The sequence below is a fragment of the Oncorhynchus mykiss genome, chromosome 9, assembly GCF_013265735.2.
Source record: "Oncorhynchus mykiss isolate Arlee chromosome 9, USDA_OmykA_1.1, whole genome shotgun sequence".
NCBI lineage: Eukaryota > Metazoa > Chordata > Actinopteri > Salmoniformes > Salmonidae > Oncorhynchus > Oncorhynchus mykiss.
The window spans coordinates 50,606,964-50,621,332 of NC_048573.1; the positions used below are offsets into that span (position 1 = coordinate 50,606,964).

Consider the following 14,369-nt stretch of genomic DNA (forward strand, 5'->3'; position numbering starts at 1 on the left):
AAAACAACAGCTGTCTGTGACCAGGCGAAAAAACCTCTCCAAGCCAAACCTTCATACCATAACCGTTACACACAGCCTACAATGTTGTCACCATATTAGCTAACATCATAGTCAACATAGCTAATAAAACTAACGCCTTAGTAAACCCCAATCCAATCCATGTGTACAATCACACAGTAGTAGTACAGAAATCCATTTAGCAGTTATACTGTGAGAACCATGAGCTTCCTAGGTTTTGCATTGAAGTCACTGTACCCAGAGGAGTACAGAAAATAGATGCCCTCTGGCTACACCATGGTGCTTCCCTACAGAGTGCTGTTATCATTACAAAACATTGTGTTTTAATCAGTTATTTGGTGACATGAGAATATTTTTAGTACAGTTTTATCTAAAAATGATAACTTTTTAAATGTTTCACTGTTTTTATTTGTATGAAATTCACTGAGTAGTATGGTCCTCGCCTTCCTCTGAGGATCCTCCACTGAGTCAATGTTCTTCATAGAAGGTCCTGAAGGGCTGCAGTTCCACGTGCTTTTTGAGTCCTGTGTAGATCTAGCTAGTATCATAGTATACCCCTCAGGATAGTTTGTTCTGGACTAAGTTGTTTCCCTGTCCCAAAAGCAATCATTCCTGTTGGTAAAGCCTGTTAAATAGATGACTCTGCAGTGTAGTATTGGGAATACTTGTGAAATGAGTTGTGCTCTCATTAAATGAATGAGTGGAGGGTATCAAATACATCAAACACATAGTTTCCATGTGTTTGATGCCATTACATTTGCTCCGTTCCAGACATTATTATGAGCCGTCCTCCCCTCAGCAGCCTCCTATGATGTACAGGGATGAGTTCCATTGTAGTGATTGCTTGACTATTATTCTGAGAGTGGTGTGTAAGTATGGTCAAAGTTAAAGTATGTAATTATTGCATAGACATTCATCAATAAACAATTGCATTGTTTATATTACACACCATGTATTCTGTACCTACAATTGTTGACATAAGCACATTAGTATTGATAAACTTTTTATGTAATGCTTATGATTGCATCCCAATACTATTACAGTAGGCCTACGCATTTAATGTAGATATGTAGCTACTGTAGGTACGTATTACACTGCTTGTGGGGAATAGATAAATACACATGTGTAGTAGAGGGCCCCCTTTGAGCATCACCTTGGTATACATGACTTGTAGCATCAAATACTTATTGGTTTGATACATGTACATCTGCTGCGGAGACACAGGCGAAAGATCTTCTTCACCTATTAATAATACATTCAGTGTTCATCCTGACAAGTCTATGCATTTTTTATGTTTGTTTTTGAAACAACATCATCCAAAACATGCGAGGGGGTGACAAACAGGAATAAGAGGAACAAAAAGGTTACTAATTGATTGGTTAAAGTTGAGTAATGATCCCAGAAACAGGAAGCAGGAGCAGTATGCTGAGTCACTCCAGAACTTCTGTGGTTGGTCAGTAATGTGCCGTTGACTGACATGGATTGACAGGTATTCCTTTGTGGTTCCATTTAGCTGATATATTATGAAAAGCGGCTTCAATTTCCTTTGAATGGTTAGTGGGTGGATAAATATATAACTGCAGGTACTGCTTGTACTTGGTTGCACAGCCTTTGGCCATAACCTGGTCTCATAGTATGATATGTTACGTTTCATATCAGCATTTAGTATTATTCTCGATGTAAATCCAAGACACTCCATTTATGTTACATTTCATATGGTATGTATTAATTTGTGGATGTCCATCATCTATTTCGTAGGATATGTTACGAATTACAATTCGTATTATATTTGACAAATTTGAAAAACGTAGAATATGTTACGAATTTTCAAAACAAACTGTTACGTATTTTGGTTAAGGTTAGGGTAACGTTTATGAGTTAGGTTAAAGGCTTAAGGTTAGGGCAAGGTTTAGCTAAAAGTGTTATGGTTAGCATTAGGGGAAGGGTTAAGGTTAGGGGGAGTTTTAGCTAACATGCTAACTAGTTGCAAAGTAGCTCATAAGTAGTAAGTAGTTGAAAAGCTGCTAATTAGCTCAAATTGACCATGATGAGATTCAAACTCACAATCTTTCGGTTGCTAGACGTTCGCATTACATACCTACCAATCTACCATGACCGACCGACCAACCCAACCAACCACACACCCTACTTTTGTTTGAGGTATCAGCCTCAAGCAAACAGGCATTAGCTGTAAAAACACTGCCCTTCAGTGTCATTCAAACATACTTTTTGATGTTTTATTTTGACTTTATTTTTTATACTTTTATCTTTGACCTTCATTCTATCCCCCACCCAGCACCTCCACTCCCACTTGTCTCTAATTCCACATCCCAACCCTCAGCCCCTCCCACCTACCTCTTCGGATGTCTATGCACCATACATCTTTCAAATATGCTGTGATGTTTAACAAACAATATCAATCTACCGTGTTCGTCATTTGAGTGTGAACCACTGGTACCATTAATGCTAGTCAGTGCTAGTTTGACTACCATCTTTGAGAAGCATTTGATAGCCTTCAATAGTGGCTGTACTAGAGATTTTTGTGAGAACATAGTATATGTGACTGATTTTAAGAAACTTTGCTTAATTAATTTGATCAATATTATGGTATATTATGTTTCTAAAAATTAAAAACCCATTGGGGTTCCGTTAGGATGGAATAGAAAATATTGCGCTGTACAATGTGACAGTAGGCTACTTAGCTAAAGAATCCCTGTGTCATGTGAGAGACTGGGGTTCAATTCCCTGATGGGGAGGAAGGAGTAGGCCATCCTTGTAAATTAGAATTTGCTCTTAACTGACTTGCCTAGTTGAATAAAGGCTACACTAAGAGCATAAAATTTTGACACCCTAATTGTAGTCTAACCAATACCCAAAGAGAAATTTACTCAAAATAAAAATCTCATTGATTTATCAAGACCAGTGCCCATGCTTGTCTCAGAGCAGCGCGAAATGGTGCTAAAATAGTTCTAGACTATTTCTTCTAACTTCAATATGCTCTTTAAATAAATGAGACCTACACCACTTTTAACAGCACATTACTCACTAGTAAGACTCATGTCGCCTACGGTAGGCCTACCGTATATCGAAAAATATGACGTGACTCTCCGCCAATAATTACATAGAGGATTGGAGGATTCTAAATTAAAACCAAAAGCACCCAGCTGTGCCACTGGGGAGGCCCCATCCACAAAGTATCAAAATACAGAGAGGTGTTGGTAAAGGTATATTGTCCTGCTAATAGCCCATAATTGGCTATTATAATACTGTACATGGTGTCCAGGTCAGGATAACCAAAACATTTATTTATTAAAGACAATCAAAAGGAATGTTGGTACTTATTTTTATCCAAATCCATGCCTCCATGCTTTTTGTAGGTGCCGCTATATGACAGTGCCATCAACTTGATAATATATAACAATATTTTGGAGATTATTTAGTTTTCAAAAAAACAAAGGTGAGAGATTGTAATCTGAATAAAGGCCAAAATAATATTTGTAAAGGCCAAAACATTCATTTCTGTTTTTAGAGGGAGAAACGCTGGGCCAATTGTGCGCTTCCCTATGGGACTCCCAATCACGGTCAGATGTGATACATAATAATAATAATTTTTGTTGTATTATTAATTGTCTTTACTGGTGTATTAAACTGAAATTGCAACCAATCACGGCCGGGTGTGATACAGCCAACCTAACTAAGAAATACATTTGACGATAGAATTCTCCCCCTACCCTCCTTCTAGGCAAGTCTATTGTACTGTACCTGCTAATAACCATAATAGTGCTGTAGATCGTCACTGTGTATGTTTGAAAGAATATTTTCCAGTAAGCAACAATTTGTTTACCTTCATTAGACAACTTTGTTCCAATATTTCTGTAATTCAGTGATATGTATTCCCACAATAATTTGTGGATCCATACCTACATAAACATCAGCATTTTGAAAGAGTATTGTTGGGTTCTGAGAATATGAAATATACTTCATGTCACTGAGGAAGAGAGGGTAATGTATAATGTTTACATTATGTCAGGATATGTTATTGTTAGCCATCAGGGATCCTATGGGAGGGATCCTCTGGGAGGAGAAGAGACAGTATGGTACCATTCAACATGACAGCCTTGAGTTGGGGAGGAGTGAGCACTTTGGGGTAGAGGTTCTGTCTAGCAACAGCGATGCATTGGCTGTTCAGATGGTAGGAGGAGACTCAGCCTGGGAGAAGAGGTTAAATATCAGTGCTTGTGTGAAAAATGTCTGTCTGATGCAGCTGAATTGACCCAATGGGCAAATAAACTTGGTTTAAGCTTTCATAGTGTCCGTCGAGTTCTTACTCTGATAATTAGAACCTAATAGTTGGAGCTGCAAGCAGGGTTCTCCACAATTTTCAGTCAAACTAAAGATTCCGAAATCAGTGAAACAGGAGCTGGCACCAGAAATAAGGTAGTGTAGGCACTAGTGAAAGGAAGACGTATGAGAACATGTCTTACACAACTTTTTAATAGAGGCCAAGGATCAAATATTGCGGATTCCTTAATGATGAGAAATTGGCTAAATTTGCCACAGGAAAAAGTGTTGGGTTGAAGAATTTTTTTGATCTCATGAGACCTTTTATGTGGTTTTATTATGAAATAGATTTCTAGAATGGGCAAACAGGTGGAGGGGTAACAAGGAATTAGCAAAGGGGTTACTAAACCTAAATGTAACTTTACATTTTTTAGTTCATTAACATCGGTTATGGAGAATCAAGGGGGAAAAGAGACCAGTACATCGTTGGACTCAGTGGCGAGATAAAGTCACTGTGTCTAAGGGTAGTACATGCTAAATAAAGGATACATAAACAATGTTGTGGATTAAAACACACGTTTAATGATTGGAGTATGGACAGTGGATGTACCATTATCATGTTTGGTTTATAATTAATACTTGTGGATTGCCGATTAAAATGTAGCATAGTGAAAGCTAACGAAATGTACACTTTCTTTTCCAGAAGAGGGGGTTTCTTTATCTCGTTGGAATGCTCACGGAGACTGTGGTATTAGGGAGAGCAGTTAGTGATACTCGGCAGTTTTAAGTATAAAAGTTTAGGCCATAAACTGAGTTCCCAGATAAGTAAGGCCTGTTCATGTGTGTTTTTGACCTACTGCATGGTTTACCACACACACACACAATTTACCGGTTATGAATATGCATTAGTGGTGTTGATACCATGGGATTTATTTAGTGGGGTCTTTCAAATTTGGTTTTACATTGGGTATGCAGAAGGATTGAAATGTTTTAAAGGGTCTCTGAAGGACAGGGAAAGAAAAGGGGAAGGAAATATTTAATGGTGTCGAATGCCCTGTATCCTGACTTACTGGTGAGGCCTGATCAATCTCACTAGAAATGATTGAAACAGGTGGGATTTAATTATAAAATGAATGACAAACACCAGTCTATATTCTACTTTACCATTACTTTATGAGAGACTATTATTTGAGTTATCAAGAGTTGTAATTCTAAGTTGATTGGTTATTCGAATTCGTTTTTATTTTATTTAACATGTTGTTTTTGAATCACGATGTGAATCATGTGTTTGAAGGGAAAATGACCAGTTCCCTGGGGCCCTGGTCTTTGGGTAAATATACAAATGTATTTTGTTCAGTCTGCATATAGAAGGAAAAATATATGTTAATAAGGGATGACAGTTACTCCAAATGGATTGTGATTTGTGTATTGCTGATGTCATTTCTCTCTTTGTTTCAATATACATTTCACCAGATTGGGTCTACTGGAGTGTGGGATTACCCAATGGGTTAGGGAGCTAACTTCCTGATCTGGTAACTCTTCTGAGAGGTCGCCAGTCAAATATGAGTGTATGAACTAATTTTGAAAATGGTTTCAACAATAACAGTATGTTGTTATGCTCTTTGACATTTGTCGTAGAGATAATGTTATTAAGAAATTGGGAATGTAGTAATTTGTCATATTCTTGTCTGGATTTCCTGAAACTAAACTGTTGTTCTGATCTGTCTTCTCTTGGGGTTATCATGGAAGGTGACGTCAGATAGTGTCTTAAAGCATGTAGGAACAATTTGGTCACAAACAGCTTGTGTGAACCTCAAAACCCTCCCTAACCAGCTGAAGCAAGGCGTTCAATGCGACAGCGATTTTCTTTTTTCAAGACACGCAAGACATCATCAGCTTAAAGGGAAATCTTGTGCTGCAGGCCGCCTGCAGAAACACCCATAATACTTGGATTGCCCCTTATCAGCTCTGCCAGAGGCTCCGCCCCCAACAAGTCGAGCAGGGGGGCAGGGAGCACCCTAGTCTTGTGCCCCGTTCCAGAGGGAATCTGTCAGAGTCCAGTCCGTTAGTAGTCACCATGGCATTTGGATGAGAGTATAGTGATTTGATCCATTTAATAAAATTTGGGCCCATATTGAACTTTTCTAAGAGTGAAAACAGAAAGCTCCACTCCATCCTGTCAAATGCCTTCTCAGCATCCAGTGAAGCCAGCAGGACAGGGGTCTTCTGTGCGTTTACTTGATCAATAATATCAAAAAGACAGCGAATGTTATCAGAAGAGTATCTGTCTCTAATAAATCCAGTTTGGTCCGCTTTTATTATTTTGGGAAGAAAAGTGTTTAGTCTTTTGGCGAGCAATTTGGTAATTATTTTGTAGTCGAAATCCAAAAAGCTTATGGGCCGGAAGGATGAGCAGGATAGAGGGTCCTTGTCTTTTTTGAGCAACACTGTAATGCGAGCTGTGTGCATTGAGTCTGGGAGAAATCAGTTTTTGCAAAAATCCTCCAGCATTGGCAAGAAGATAGGGCTGAGCTGGGGCCAAAAAGCTACGTAGAACTCTGGGGAATCCATCTGGGCATGGGGACTTATTAGGTGAGATGGAGATAATTGCCTCCAGGATCTCCTCAGGAGTGGAGTGGGAGTTGAGATCTTCTTGGTCGGTCTCTGATAGTTTAGGTAGAGAGATTCCCTCTAGGAAAGAGTGGAGTTCTGCCTCCGTGTGTTTTCTCTCAGAGGTATATAGTTTGCAGTAAAAATCATGAAAAGTTAAATGGATCTTTTTTTGGGTCATATGTGACCTCGTCCTCTGCTGTTCGGATAGCCATGATTGTACTCTGACTGCTTAAAAAAAAATGGTAAGCAATCAATCTACTAGGCCTATTGCTATACTCATGGTATTTCTGTTTAGTAAAGAAGCAGCTTTGGCTGCTTTAAGTTGACTCCAGGAGGTGCTGTCTGGGGATTGTTTATGTACTTTTTCACAGCATTCCAGCTCCCTTTCGAGATCTAGCCTGTGTGCTTCCATTGCTTTTTTCTGAGAGGAAGCATATGCAATTAGATGACCTCTTAGTGTGGCTTTAGCAGCGTCCCACATTGTGGCCGGAGAAACAGGAGAATCTTTGTTGTCTTGTGTGTAGTTGTCTATCCATGTAGTTACCAATGTATGGAACACTTAATTTGATAACATGGAGGTGTTGAATTTCCAGCTCTTTGACCTCGGGATGTGTTTGCAGAGGTCAAAGCGAAGGTGGACAAAGACGTGATCTGAAAGTGCTATGGGTTCGATTGTACACGTGGCTGAATTTATGAAACTCTTTGGGATAAAAATGTAATCTATACAGCAGTAGGTGTTATGGACATTAGAGTAGTATGTATAGTTCATAGATGAGCTATTAGTCTCTCTCCAGATATCTATCAGTCCCATCTCTTTAGTAAGAGAGTTCAACATCTTTGCAGATCTAGGATTTGTGGTGGGGACTTGAGATGATTTGTCTAGGGTTGGGTTAAGGGTACAATTAAAATCTCCGGCCACCACGCCAAAGGAAACGCAATGCTCATTGAACAGGGTTATCATATTTGACATGAAAGCAGGAGTATCTGTGTTAGGGGCGTATATATTTAAGACAGTAATTGGTTGACCATACAGTGACCCAGTTATCAAAATAAATCTCCCCTCCGGATCAGATATGTTTTTGTCAATTATGAATGGAACATTCTTATGGATAAGTATGGCTGTACATCTAGTGTTTGATTTGAAAGATGAGAAATACACCTGTCCCACCCAAGCTCTGCGGAGTTTGGCATGTTCGGCATCACAGAGGTGTGTCTCTTGTAATAGCGCAATGTCTGCTTTTTCCTTTTTTAGAGCACATAGTATCTTTTTTCGTTTTATTGCATGTCCTAGACCATGGCAGTTCCATGTCAATAGATTTAAGGTAGTCATCGTCATCGAACAGTAATCGAACTTTAGTGCAAGTCATCGCTGGGTAAAAGTGGATAATAGTTACAGCTGCGTTCACATAAAAGGAAAATAAATGGTGTACATAAAATAACAATATCTGAACACCCCAGCCGAGTTCCCAAACAACTCGACACATCCCGTTGGATCTATTGCCCCCCCCCCCCCGCTCAGTCTCAATTCTGTGTTCCGAAAAAAAAACAGGAACAGTTAGCAACGTGCAACGTCCCCCCCTCCCCACCAAAGAAATGCCTCATCCTCTCCGCCCCGCATTGAGTAAATGACAACGTAGCCCCCGTCCAGACCATATTAAAAGAGGGAGAAAATAAAATCAATAGCCCAGCCTACATATACCTCCCACAAGGGACATAGTAACAACAACAAAATGTGGGAAATAAAAGTAGGCTGAAACGTTAGTAGGCCTAGTTTAGGCTATAGAGCCTATCCCTCTCAGCTAAAGGAAAATAAATATAGATTGGACGGCTATAATGACATTTAGCGGGGCGGGTGGGTCTTTGGATATCGGCTATATGCTGTCTTACCTCCTTTAGTAATAGCATTAATCACATTTAGTCATTTTGCCTCTTCGGGAGTTTTGAAGTGTCGCAGGGCTCCTTGGCGAAGAATCCTGAGCTCGTTTGGGTATTTGAATCCCCTGAAGATGCCTCGGTCAATGGAGTATTTCTTCACCTCGTCAAACTCACGGCGCATTCCAGCAGACAGGTCCTGGTGTAAAGTGAGTTTGGCGTTTCCCCACTGTGATGGTGTTGATTTTCGACCGCCTGTGGGACTCGTTCCTTGTCGGTGAATCTCAGGAAACGTATGGTGATTGGGCGCGGTGGTTGTCTGGCTGCTGGTGGGGGCCTCAGTCCTCGGTGAGTTCTATGGGCCTGTCGGTGGACAGGTGGAGCCACTCGGGAAGTTTGTCTTGCAGGTAGCAGATCAGTGGCATGTTTCCCTCTTCTTTTTCGCCCAGATTTAATAGAACACAATTATTCCTTCGCCCCGTTTTCCAGGTTCTCTGTTTTCTCTTTTCCACATGCTCTATTTTAGCATATGCTATTGTTTCCATGGCGTCTGTCAACAAGTTTTCCATGGATAGGATTTGCCCCTCTGCCTCGTCCAGGCGCCCTGCGTTTATGGTTCTTGTTGTTGATGTCAGGCAAAGCGTTTTCCAGGATTGTCACCTTGCCTCCTATCGCACTGAGCGGAGAGTTAATGGCATCTAAATTAATGTTGAGTTCTGTACGTTGGGATCTCAACTCAGAAAGGATGTCTTCAACAGAGTGCGAGGTTGGCATTCGTTGGGCCTCGGGGGGGGGGGGGGGGGGGACCGGGTCCTCTTGCTCCTGGCTAATGGCGCTAGCTTTTTCTGAAGCTAGCTTCTTCTTGAAGGCTTTTTCCGTCGCTAATGCTCGAGTCCGGGTAAAAATGTCACCTGTAGTGTCACCTTAGTTCACGCGGCCATCTCGTTAAAGGGTCACGTGATCCCCCGCGACAGTGACTTTTAACACTCCTATCTGAGTCCGAGCCATTAACCTGGGTACCGGTGGCAGGAGTGCACCAGAGTCCTGAGACCATGCATGTGGAGTGAGCGTGGAGAGAGAACATACACATTTCTCTCATGTTCCTATTTGTATATTGAAAATCGGGACATTATCAAGGGCCATCAAATGTGACAGGCAAAAGTTAACATGTGCCGTTGGGAAGATGAACTGTAACGCTATCTGAAGAAGACACGCTAGAATGATAAGTGCCGGGAGAAAGGGGGGGAGTCTACACACTGCGAACAATTTAGACTAAGTATGCATTGAGATACCGATCTTTCATTTCCAGGCCACTCGCGACAGGAAAACAGGGACAAAGGAGGGCTGTAATGAGAAGAGTTATTACCGGCAATAAAAGGTTTCATTTATAAATGTACATTGTAACCGAGATGATGTGTGTTAGGTTGTGAAGCTTGAATTTGAGTCATACTGAAAGTAAACTACTCAGGACTGAATTTGGGTTGGATAATGTATTAAATGTTGTAGTTATGATTCGGATACAGCGAGAGAGAGTAGCTTTCAAACGGTGATGGGTGGAGGCACTGCTCAAATGTATTAGGCCTAGGGAGGCTCTAGAAACCTTATCTTTAAGTTTCCTCCGACAGGGAGGTTATTAGAGAACTCAGTGGATGATAGCTTGGGTCAACCATGAAGGTTTTTTTTGTTTTATTTTGTTTTACCATGTCATCAGAATTTTTATGTTATATCGCATCAATTGTTGGATGATACGGTACAATTAATTGCAAACAAGGCTCATAGTCTGTGTTTTGCGTTAACAACCAATGATGAAAATGAAGCAGACGGCAGGGAGACCAACATCACATGGGGATAGAACGACGAGGAAGGATGGTTCTGTCCCCAGTTTTAGTCGCATCAAGGGTGGTGTGAAATTATTAAACATGTACTTTTTTTCCTCTTTCCTTTTCAAGTCAACATGTTTTTAGGTTTCGTGGAACATAAGAGTGATCATTGTTCAAGAGGAGAGTGATGTATGTTGACTAATTGATTTGGGAATGTTGTAGTATGTTTATACCTGTAGGAGAGAGTTAGGAGTAGTGACTATTGTGTTATGGGTTAGATGGAATGATATGTGTAAATGTATCTGTAGCAGGAGGTGAGGTACACATGAGGCCTGGGGTTGAGACAGAATGTTTACATTGGGCTGTTCAGTGGGATGGAATATGACTGCGGTGGAGATCTGTGGGAGCTCATAAATTAAGGTTGTGGTGGTAGAATGGTATCATTCCCAGAGTCGGAAGTTTACATACACTTTGGTTGGAGTCATTAAAACTCGTTTTTAAACCACTCCACAAATTTCTTGTTAACCTCTCTGGGATCGTTCCGGACGCTAGCGTCCCACCTCGCCAACAGCCAGTGAAATTGCTGGGCGCCAAATTCAAAACAACAGAAATCTCATAATTAAAATTCCTCAACCATTCAAATATTTTACACCATTTTAAAGATACACTTCTCGTTAATCCAACCACAGTGTCCGATATTTAAAAGGCTTTTCGGCGAAAGCAGAAAATCATTATGTTAGGTCAGCAACTAGTCACAGAAAGCATTCAGCCATTTTCCAACCAAAGAGAGGTGTCACAAAAAGCAGAAATATAGATCAAATTAATCACTAACCTTTGACGATCTTCATCAGATGACACTCCCAGGACTCAATATTACACAATACATGTATGTTTTGTTTGATCAAGTTCATATTTATATCCAAAAACCTCAGTTTACATTGGCACCATGTTCAGAAAACATCCGGAGAAATTGCAGAGAGCCACATGAAATAACAGAAATACTCATCATAAACCTTGATGAAAGATACTTGTTTTACATGTTTTACATAGAATTAAAGATAAACTTGTTCTTAATGCAACCGCTGTGTCAGATTTCAAAAAAGCTTTAAGGCAAAAGCACAATATTCAATCATCTGAGAACAGGTTCAGCCACAAAAGCAAGCCATACAGTTACCAGCCAAACTGTCAACAAAAGTCATAAATAGCATTATAAATCTTCACTTAGCTTTGCTGATCATAGTCGGAACACACTCCCAGGATTCCACTTCCACAATAAATGTTTGTTTTGTTCGATTACGTCCATATTTTTGTCCAAATACCTCCGTTTTGTTCGCTCGTTTAGTTCACTATTCCAAAGGCACAATGCGCGAGTGCAAAATCCAGACGAAAAGTCAAAATAGTTCCATTACAGTTTGTAGAAACATGTCAAACGATGTTTAAAATCACTCCTTAGGGTCTTTTTATAATAAATCTTCAATAATATTCCAACCGGACAATAGCGTATTCATTACAGAGGAAAAAGAAGGGACGGCGCGCCCGTGTGACCGCGCAGTAAACAACTGATTGGCCTCAGCCTAGTCCAGCCTAGCAACTACAGTGCCTTGCGAAAGTATTCGGCCCCCTTGAACTTTGCGACCTTTTGCCACATTTCAGGCTTCAAACATAAAGATATAAAACTGTATTTTTTTGTGAAGAATCAACAACAAGTGGGACACAATCATGAAGTGGAACGACATTTATTGGATATTTCAAACTTTTTTAACAAATCAAAAACTGAAAAATTGGGCGTGCAAAATTATTCAGCCCCTTTACTTTCAGTGCAGCAAACTCTCCAGAAGTTCAGTGAGGATCTCTGAATGATCCAATGTTGACCTAAATGACTAATGATGATAAATACAATCCACCTGTGTGTAATCAAGTCTCCGTATAAATGCACCTGCACTGTGATAGTCTCAGAGGTCCGTTAAAAGCGCAGAGAGCATCATGAAGAACAAGGAACACACCAGGCAGGTCCGAGATACTGTTGTGAAGAAGTTTAAAGCCGGATTTGGATACAAAAAGATTTCCCAAGCTTTAAACATCCCAAGGAGCACTGTGCAAGCGATAATATTGAAATGGAAGGAGTATCAGACCACTGCAAATCTACCAAGACCTGGCCGTCCCTCTAAACTTTCAGCTCATACAAGGAGAAGACCGATCAGAGATGCAGCCAAGAGGCCCATGATCACTCTGGATGAATTGCAGAGATCTACAGCTGAGGTGGGAGACTCTGTCCATAGGACAAATCTGGCCTTTATGGAAGAGTGGCAAGAAGAAAGCCATTTCTTAAAGATATCCATAAAAAGTGTTGTTTAAAGTTTGCAACAAGCCACCTGGGAGACACACCAAACATGTGGAAAAAGGTGCTCTGGTCAGATGAAACCAAAATTGAACTTTTTGGCAACAATGCAAAACGTTATGTTTGGCATAAAAGCAACACAGCTGAACACACCATCCCCACTGTCAAACATGGTGGTGGCAGCATCATGGTTTGGGCCTGCTTTTCTTCAGCACTGACAGGGAAGATGGTTAAAATTGATGGGAAGATGGATGGAGCCAAATACAGGACCATTCTGGAAGAAAACCTGATGGAGTCTGCAAAAGACCTGAGACTGGGACGGAGATTTGTCTTCCAACAAGACAATGATCCAAAACATAAAGCGAAATCTACAATGGAATGGTTCAAAAATAAACATATCCAGGTGTTAGAATGGCCAAGTCAAAGTCCAGACCTGAATCCAATCGAGAATCTGTGGAAAGAACTGAAAACTGCTGTTCACAAATGCTCTCCATCCAACCTCACTGAGCTCGAGCTGTTTTGCAAGGAGGAATGGGAAAAAATTTCAGTCTCTCGATGTGCAAAACTGATAGAGACATACCCCAAGCGACTTACAGCTGTAATCGCAGCAAAAGGTGGCGCTACAAAGTATTAACTTAAGGGGGCTGAATAATTTTACACGCCCAATTTTTCAGTTTTTGATTTGTTAAAAAAGTTTGAAAAATCCAATAAATGTCGTTCCACTTCATGATTGTGTCCCAATTGTTGTTGATTCTTCACAAAAAAATACAGTTTTATATCTTTATGTTTGAAGCCTGAAATGTGGCAAAAGGTCGCAAAGTTCAAGGGGGCCGAATACTTTCGCAAGGCACTGTATAAACACCATGGGACCACACAGCCGTCATACCCCTCAGGAAGGAGACACGTTCTGCGTTCTAGAGATAAACGTACTTTGTTGCGAAAAGTGCAAATAAATCAATTCCAGAACAACAGCAATGGACCTTGTGAAGATGCTGGAGGAAACAGGTATAAAAGTATCTATATCCACAGTAAAACGAGTCCTATATCAACATAACCTGAAAAGCCGCTCCACAAGGAAGAAGCCACTGCTCCAAAACAGCCAGACTACGGTTAGAAACTACACATGGGGACAAAGATGGTACTTTTTGGAGAAACGTCCTCTGTTCTGATGAAACAAGAATACAACTGTTTGGTCATAATGACCATCGATATGTTGGAAGGAAAAAGGGGGAGGCTTGCAAGCCGAAGAACACCATCCCAACCGTGAAGCACGGGGGTGGCAGCATCATGTTGTGGGGGTGCTTTGCTGCAGGAGGGACTGGTGCACTTCACAAAATAGACGGCATCATGAATAGGACAATTAGGTGGATATTTTGAAGCAACATCTCAAGACATCAGTCAGGAAGTAAAAGTTTGGACGTAAATGG

General features: G+C 40.6%; 1 protein-coding gene across 5 annotated transcripts in view; it reads right to left on the bottom strand.

The window, feature by feature from the left end:
- The window catches only part of cntn3a.1 (contactin 3a, tandem duplicate 1), a 103,288-nt gene that overhangs the window by 43,402 nt on the left and 45,517 nt on the right, over window positions 1-14,369 (bottom strand). Inside the window, exon 1 of one of the 5 annotated variants that reach the window (XM_021616090.2) lies at window positions 8,800-9,120. The exons of the other annotated variants lie outside the window; for them this stretch is intronic. The gene's annotated coding sequence lies outside the window, so the exon portion shown is untranslated. Of the gene's footprint in view, window positions 1-8,799; window positions 9,121-14,369 lie in introns of those variants that run through there. 5 annotated transcript variants of the gene reach the window in all.